The following is a 9574-nucleotide window of genomic DNA, read 5'->3' on the forward strand; positions in this document are numbered from 1 at the left end:
TAACTAATCAGTCATGCTAATTAAATGGTTCAGCAACACGTAAACAGGTCCGTGTGCTTTTCTGGAGGGTACGGTCGTCATGGAGGTTGAATCCAAGGTTGGATCCTGTCTCCCATAACCTGCGTATCGTGGAGGAATCGCCATCTGGAGTGACGTGACCTTTCAGCTTACGCAGCACCGTTTGAGCTGGCTCTGTTGACCGAAGTTTGATCCACGTTGACCGGAGGTGTGCGTGGCATTGCTGACTGAACCAATAACATAGGAACCTTTAACACCTTCATTCCCACGTGCCCATGTGATTCGTTTTGAAAAATGACACGTGGAACATAGAGATCAATGAAAAGGCTGCGGAATGACCAGATAGTTGCGGAATTGCTGAATGGCTGCGGAATTGCCAGACAGCTGCGGAATCTCTGTGCATATGTCAAAAATCTAGACAAACAGTCAAACATTAGCAAAGTTAACTAATCATGCTTAAAGACATCAAATGTAATGATCTGGGTAGGTTTATGAGGAAAATAGGGCAAAAGAGAGGGATAAATGAGGAAAAGCTGTAGGTAATGATGGATAATTAGGTGCAAGTTAGAGGCTCTACATACCCCCACTACGAGGGTGTTTCATGTCCTCATGCAATGAAAACATTGTTTAATCTACCTGCTGAGATGCCTCTGCTAAGACATCTAGTCTTCTCCTCTTCCTCTGTGTAGCCACATTGACTCTTGGTTTCCTCACCAAGCATCTGAATTTTAGATTGACCAAAGCTCCGCTTAGCTTCCTGCATTTCTTCTTTAACTTTCTGTTTTTCCTTTGCCAAAGGCCTAGATGAAGCATGGTATTATCGTGGATCATCTTGTCTACCTTAGCTTGCTCCTTCAATTTTTCATTCTCTTGTATGATGTGGCGATTTAAAACTTCAAGCTCAAAATTTTCCTGTTTGAGTGAGTGAATTTGCTGCTCAAGAGGTAGAACAGTGCTTGGACCAGCAGCAGCTTGTTCTAACGTCTCCAGGTAATTATAAACCTTCTGCTGATCTGGGTCAATCTCTGGTGACCTCTTTGGACTAGGCTCATGCTCAAATTCAGGTTCATGCTCAAAAGGACTTTTTTCAAAGTCAAGTCTTGTAGCAACCTTTTCAGGTGTGCTCAAGTCAATGATGAGTGACTTTTTATCCTTTGTGGCCCCCATTTTGCCTTGTAGCCTGCTGCTCCTTCTCATGGTGGTGATGCTCTGTTTTTACTTTTGTTGCTTTTGCTTTTGTTTTTGCATCTTCTTGGAAAGGGCAGCCTCATGAAGTTGGGCCAATCTATGTGCTAATGGCTGAGTGTCCTCTTCACTGGAATTTTCAGGAGTAAGGTAGGTTTCTTGGGCTATAGCTTTTCCTTTATCTTTCTTTTGTCTCTTCCTACTCTCCTTTTTCTTTTGAGCAGCCTCTTGGACAATTTCTTGCAGGGTTTCTGTAATGATTTCTTGGGCTGTTTGGTCAATGTCTACAGCAGGCTCAGGGTCATTTTCTTCTTCAGAATGATGTGCAGCAATTTCTTCTTCAACAAGGTCTTGGACAGTTTCTTCTTGGACAACAGTTTCTGGGGTAATTTCCTCTGTTCTTTTCCTTCTACTCTTTTTAGGCACTTGAGGTGAACCACCAGAGGCTTCCCCTATCTCTTGGAAATGATTTCTTACAAGAAATCTTTCCCATGTGTCTCTTTTTTCTTTCAATTGTTCTTCAACTAGTATCTTGACAAGCCCATGATGGTACAAATGTGGCTCAATGTTTCTTGGGTTTCTTTGGACTATTGAGCACATTTTTCTAAGGCTTGAGAGTAAAAAGTATGGAAGGTTAATGTCATGCTCTCCTAAGAAATGCATCATAACTTTGGCATGATAGACATACAAAACTCCAAATCTTCCTTCACATGTAAAGAATTTCTGTATTAACAGAAGCAAAGTTGTCCATTCTTCTTTGACAAGACTAACAGGGATTCCCTTTGTAAAAATGCTAGTGTCCATACCTGGATTTTTCAGAATTTGCTTCCATTGCTGGTCTTGTACTGATTGGTTTTTGAACCATCTCTCCCCAGTTTGTGGTAGTGAAGTGGCCTGTGCCAAACTGCTTTCGGTGACTGTAAATTTCAGATCTCCTATCTCCACTTGGTTGTCTTTGTCTCTGAAAGAACATGCAAAAGCCTTTGTGACCTCTCTATGATAACCCTTGAATTTTTGGATGCACTGGAGCCAATTTGCCTTCTGCAAAGCATCTTTGACTTGGGGATATCCTTCCAGAAATTTAGAGCCCTCTAGCTCTGCCCTCAAAAGTTTACCCATCAGCTCTGTTTTAATTCTTTGGAAAAAGGGTTATACGGCTTCAATAGTGGCTTCAACACAATAGATTTACGGCTTCAACACAACAGCCGTAATGCAATCACAACAGTGGTCAAAGTTTAGCAGAGGGGAAAAACAGAGTATGGTTACGGTGGCAGAGTAGTGAATAAGGCAGAGCAATGGAAAACAAGGGAAATGCGGAAGTGAATCAACAGCGTGAATGAGATTATGCGTAGGAGGGTTATGAATAATGGGAAGAAACGGTTAAGTCCCTTAGACATCGGTCATGAGTGTACATTTGGCTGCGGAATCATAACGCAGAGAGCCGTAGTACAATTGTCTACGTCACTCAGGTACAGGAATTTAAATGGAAGAGCAGCCGTGCTTGAGTTTTAAAAATCGTGATGAATAGGGACTATCAAGGTTGAGGGATACGTGGATTTCCGGTCGAGTAATGGAAAGGACTGGTAATCATTACATTAAATGGCTGAAAACACAATCCGTAAACCATGCAAAATGTTATAACCGTAAGTTTAGAAATTAGCTCATACCTCATGTATCCGCGCTTTGATTCCTTTTGCTCATCTGTGCTAACCTTTCATTGCTTATTGCTGCTACATGACCTTTTTTCAATTTTTGCTGATGACTTTTGGACTGCAGATTCCTTCCTAAACAGACTGTGTTTTTTTTATACAGGTGCAGAAAGTGTATCGGCTGCGGAATTGTGATGTTGGCTGCGGAATTGCTCCTCAGCTGCGGAAACTGCAGTGATACCCTTCTGTCTGCACAAAACAACTTTAGCTGTGTGAAATAAATCTGACAATGACTTTATTGGTGAGATGGAATGTAATGGATGGATGGATGGAAAGAAATGAGGTGGAGTGAGAATGATTGGATGAATGAGATGGTGAATGAAATGGATGAAATAATGAAATGAGATGGAACAAGGAAAAGAGGGATTTTTTTTTTTTTGGAAAATGTGAGGTGTCAGGTGACCCTGATTTTCACCTCAGATTTTCTGCATAGGACTGCCAATCAGAGACTGGTTTTCAGGCCTATACTTTTATTTTTTCTCTTCTTTTTTTTTTTTTTTTCAAAAACCAAAGATTAGGCTGATGGAGGAGAAGAATCCTTCTCCACCAACCTGATTGCAGAATCTTCTTTAAACAGCTTGACAAATTCCTCTTTTGAGAGTGGCTTTTGGTAGATCTTCAAGCGATGGCCATTCACAATAAGAGGAGTATGAAATTCATCAATAGTTTTCACTCGAACTGCTCCATTACTAAAGACTTCATCAACCTCATATGGCCCAAGCCAATGAGTTTGAAATTTTCCTTTGAAGTCTTTAAACTTTGAATCAAACAATAGAGCCCAATCTCCTTTCTGAAACTTTCTTTCTTTGATGTGACGATCATTCCATTTAGTTCTTTGGTGCTGAACTAGATCGGTCCTTAGAATTGCATCTTGTCTTATTTCATCTAGCTCATTAAGCTGGTCCATTCTGTGTTTTTGGGCTTCCGAGAGGCTCATCCCCAATTGGACTGCCATCTTGAAGGTCTTGATTTGGAACTCAATGGGGAGCAGGACTTCCTTCCCATAAACAAGTTCATAGGGAGAATGTCCTGTTGTGTTCCTCCATGTAGTTCTATAGGCCCATAAGGCTTCAGGAAGCCTTTCCGCCCAATCTCTTCTATGAAGATGAACAGTCTTGGTGATAATGCCTTCAAGAACTTTATTGGTAGATTCCACTTGGCCATTTGATTGCGGATGGTATGGAGTAGATGTTCTGTGCTTGATCTTATATTCCTCCATCAGCTTCTCCATCAATTTAGATGTAAATTGGCTTCCCTGATCTGTCACAATTTCCCTTGGGACACCAAAACGAGTGAAAATATCCTCAAAAAGAAATTGAACAACTGAATTTTCAGTGGCAGAAGGCAAAGCTTTGGCTTCTACCCACTTAGTAACATAATCAGTACAAACCAGTATATACTTCTTTTGCTTTGATGGTGGATTAATTGGTCCAACGAAATCTAGAGCCCATTTCTCAAAGGGTTCGATGCATACCTGAGGCTGTAGTGGCATTTCATTTGAAGGAGTTGGTCTCCCAACTCTTTGGCAGCTGTCACACCTTCTAACATACTGCTTTGCATCTTTAAAGAGAGAAGGCCAATAATATCCTAGAGAAAGGATTTTATAGGTTGTCCTCTTATCAGCAAAGTGCCCGCCGCATGGTTCATCATGACATGCCTTAAGGATGTCAGGCATTTCATCTTCCCGAACACATCTTCTGATTATACAATCTGGCCCTGTTTTGAACAATTCATTAGAAATCCAAGAATAATGTGAACTCTCCTGAATGATTTTCCTTTTCTCATTAGGAAATAAGTGTAGAGGTAGCTTCCCTGTAACTAGATAATTAGCCATATCCGCATACCAAGGAGTCTTGGTAGTTACTGCAAACAAGTATTCATCTGGAAACTTATCTTCTACTGGAGAATCTTCATTAGTGTTTTGGATTCTAGACAAGAAATCAGCTACTGTGTTTTGTTTTCCAGGTCTATCTAACACAGTAATGTTGAATTCTTGTAAAAGTAAAAGCCATCTTGTAACTCTGCCATTAGTAACAGGTTTGTTCATTAAATATCTTATGGCAGAGTGATTAGTGTGGACAAAGGTTTCATAGCCGGTTATGTAGTGTCTAAACTTGTTGATCGCATGTACTACAGCTAAGAACTCTTTTTCTGTAACAGTATAATTTAACTCAGTGGGAGTCAAATTTTTACTGGTGTAATAAATGGCATAAGGGATCAAATCTTTTTATCCCAAAATAGCTCCTAGAGCTATATTTGAAGCATCAGTAGAAATGTGGAAAGGGAGTTTCCAATTTGGCCCCCTTAAGATGGGTGCTTCAGATATTCTAGTCTTTAAAGCTTCAAAGGCAGACTGACACTCAGGATCCCATTTAAACTCACAGTCTTTGGTAAGCAATTTGAAAAGAGGAGATGCTATCTTAGTGAAGTTTTCAATAAACCTTCTATAATATCCAGTAAACCCAAGAAAACTTCTAACATCTTTCTGGCAATTTGGAACAGGTAACTTAGAGATGACTTCTACTTTGGATCTATCAACCTTAATCCCATCTCCTGAAATATGATGTCCTAAAACAATCCCTTCAGTAAACATCATAAAACACTTTTCATGACTTAAAGAAAGATTTGTTTCCTTACATCTTATCAGTACTTTTTCCAAATTTTCCAAAGCTTCTTCAAATGTATTACCATAAACTGTGAAATCATCCATGTAGACCTCTACACAATCATGAATTAGATCTGAAAAGATTCCTAGTACAACCCTTTGAAATGTAGCGGGTGCATTGCACAATCCAAAAGGGAGTACTCGGTAGGCAAAAGTTCCCCAAGGACAAGTAAATGTGGTTTTGTCTTGATCTTCAGGTGCTACCTGAATTTGATTATACCCACTAAAACCATCCAAGAATGAGAAATACTTTTTACCTGCTAAAGTGTCTAGTACCTGATCAATAAAGGGTAGAGGGAAATGATCCTTTAAGGTTGCCTTGTTCAATTCTCGATAATCAATGCAAACTCTCCATTTACCATTCTTTTTGGGTACTATAACCAAGGGAGAAACCCATTGGCTATCTGAAATGGGGTAAATGAAGTTTACTTTGAGTAATTTCTGGAGTTCTTCTTTCACAATTTCCCTAAGGTTTGGATTCATCCTTCTCTGTGGTTGCCTAATAGGTCTGCTATTTTCTTCAATATAGATGTGATGAATACAAGTCTTAGGATCGATTCCTTTCATGTCAGTGTATTCCCATGCAAATGCAGTGGAATGTTTTTGCAAAAGTTTGGTTAATTCTTCTTGTTGTGGCCTTTCCAAGTTCTTATTAATGTTCAATGTTTTTCCTAGAAGGATTTCAACTGTAGAACTACCAAACTCTTCCATTGAGAAGAGAGACATCTGTCTAGAGGAGAGATATTCAATGTCCGCATCTAATTGAAACTGTGTAGAGTCATATTCTAAAGGTATTTCAAAATTTTCTAATGTATTTAGAATTTGACTGTCTTCACTGATCTCAGAGATGGTTAGAACAGGTTGTATAGTATCCTCATCATCGACCCACTCATCTTCTCCTATTTCTGTTATTGCCTTTGCTGGAGGATACAAGTTGAATTTCTTGGTGGAATTACCATCTGATATATACATGTCCCCAGACCTACAACTGATAAAAGCATCAGTTGTTGCTAGCCAAGGTCTTCCTAAGATAAGAGGATGTCCTCCTAGATTGTTCTTGGGAGTTAAAATCATAAAATCAACTGGAGATTCCCAAGAGTCTAGGGAGACTGGAATGTCTTCCAATACACCATCAGGTTTAATGATTGATCGATCTGCAAGTTGCAGTAAAGTAGGTGTAAAGAGAAGGTTAGGAAGTTTTAACTGATCCATGGTCTGTCTACTCATGATGTTGATAGCGGCTCCTAAGTCAATCAAAGTATTTGGGATTTCAACCCCATTAATATGAGTTTTGACAATAGGGCTACCGGGATCCACATACTTCTGCATGGTAATCTTACCCATCATAATGTCTGCAATTTTTCCAACTAGATGTATCCTTTTGGTATCTCTGGTTCTCTTTCCTGTTTTCTTTAAACTCAACTCCTTTATTGTCTTTGCTAGAATGGGAATTTCCTTAATGGCTTGTAACAAGGGAATCTTGATACAGACATTCTTCAATTCATCTAGAAAACTATAGTCAGGCAGCCAAATTTGCTTTTCCACTCCTTTGTCAATTTGTAATCTTTCAGGAAAAGGAGGTGTAGCTAAAGATGTAGGTTGCTCAACTATGGGAGTTGTGGGGGTTGATTCTTTTTCTTTTTCTTTTTGGATATTTTGGTTTTGAAGTGATGCTTCAGAACCCTTATTGACTTTGAGAGATTCTTCCTCAGAAATGCTTGGTTGTTGAACACTTGTAGAAGGTTGATCTAGGATTCTACCTGATCTGAGTTGTACTTCATTGAGAGGAACAACCATATAGGTAGGGAATGGTTGACCTTCCATCATGTAAGCATTTTGAGGGTTCCTATTATTTGGATTTGGTAATGGCTGAGAGGGAAGTTGATTTGACTTCTGCTGGGATTGAAGCAAGAGTTGAGAATTTTGATTTTGTGGAGGAGGTTGTTGTTGTTGAGGGTATGGCAATGATAGTTGTTGACCTTGATTTGGAAGTTGTGGAGCTTGCTGATTCTGAAAAGATGGAGGATATTGATAGAATTGAGCAAGTCTCCCATAAGGATTTTGCATGCTTTGCATCCATGCTTGAAAAGGATTTTGAGGTTGAGGCCAAGGTTGTTGCCAAGGATTCCAATTTGGTTGGGATTGAAAATTCATAGAGTTGTTAAACCCTTGATTCTGTTGCCCTTGCCAAGGTCTCCTTGCAACAAAACAGAGAGATTCAAGTGTATTTGGATCCTCTTGAAAGACTGCTTTGAGGCCAGGAATTGAAGGACAATCCTTGGTCTCATGAGTTTCTGAGCAAATTACGCATGTTTCTACAACGTGTGCATCCAAGGGACATTCCCTTAAAGCATGTTTCTTTCTACATTTCGGGCAAAAAATGGCCAAAGCCTTGGCTTCTGCTTTTTGTTTATTGTGAATCTTAAGGGTATCTAATTGTTCACTAAGACTCCCTAAGATGTCAGTTTTGAATTCATCAAGCATATTGCCGATTTCAGCCCTACTTACTGATCCTGTTGCAGATTTATTTGCCCTAAGGAGAGAAGGATCTCTAGGCCCTTTTTGAGTTTTTGATTTGCCCCTTGAGAGATGGATACGTAGTTATGATATATCATTGAGTGAAAGTTGAGATATATCCCCTTTCCCCATCATATTCAAGATATCTATCCATTCATCCCTAATGGCTTTTAATAGGAGGACTTTTAAGGTCTCTTCATCCAAGTTACTCATTTTTGCTCGTTTCAGGTTATATTGAAATCTTTCAAGTAAATCTTCTAAGCTCTCATCTTCTCTCTGTATCATTTTAAATACCTCGTCCTTGTGATTAGTAGGCATACAATAGTCCAAATACCTATCCAAAAATGTTTGTTTCATTTCATCCCAAGACCTAATGGATTGAGTGAGTAACCCCATGAACCATTTCAAAGCTTGATCTTTCAGTGTTGAAGGGAACAATTTGAGTTTTTGAGAGTCATCCAGATAGTCATAAGTTCGACACACAACTTCAAACTCAAATAAAAATGTTTCAGGGTCCTCAGTTCTTAACCCATGGAAATTTGGGAGGACAGATGGCGATATGTTTTTCATAGTGGCTCGGGAATCCTCATTAACAATGGGAAACCCAAATGAGTTATCCCCATCTCTATTTCCTCCTCCAAGGAGACCTCTACCTCCTCCATTATTGTTGTTATTTCCTCCTCCTCCTCTACCTCTACCTCTACCACCTCCTTCTTCCTCTGCCATGATGGTTCCCCTAGGGATTTCAAAATCTTCTGGTTCCTCTACAAAGGGTGAATGAGAAGAGATTTCTCCTTCTTCTTCAGGTGATTCTACTTCCTCAATTACAATTGGTCTTTCTGTAGGAGAAAGAGAAGAGTCTCTTCCTGGTTCAAATTCAATAGAAGGTGTGGGAGAGTCAATTCTTGGCTCTTGAATTCCAGGAATTCTAGGACTAGGAGTGTCGGTTGGAGATAAGGATGGTGTCTCTTGTCTATCCCTTGAAGCGGATGGACTTGTAAAAATTTAACTTCGAGCTCTAGCTAAAAACCTTCCCCTAGAATCTCTAGCTCTATGCATGTCATTTTTTTTTATTATTTTTCTTCAAGTCAAGTTAATAGTTCTTTTTCTGATCTTCCAGGTCACTCTAGGTGCAAGAAGAGAGCATACTCAAGAAACTACTAAATCAATAACTTTCTCTTTTCTGATCCTCCAGATCACTTTGAAGTGCAAGAGGAGAGCATACTTTGATAGGTTATCAACTTCTTTCCTTGAAATTTTATGTTTTTTTTTCTAAGAATATGGCTACTTAATTTCACTTCCCCGGCAACGGCGCCAAAATGTTTAGTCAATTTAGTTGTTGTCTAAATTGCTATCATAAATTGTCAACCAGGGGCTCGTAAGCTGATGAAGTGAAGGTGTACTATATGTACTTAAGCAACCTCTTAGATCTTTTTGTCGTTTGGGGGTGTTGTTTGTGGTCAATCTATCTTCCTAAGAT

This window comes from Pinus tabuliformis, chromosome 2_1, assembly GCF_031772625.1.
Source record: "Pinus tabuliformis cultivar Carrire ecotype Pingquan chromosome 2_1, CPIR1, whole genome shotgun sequence".
NCBI lineage: Eukaryota > Viridiplantae > Streptophyta > Pinopsida > Pinales > Pinaceae > Pinus > Pinus tabuliformis.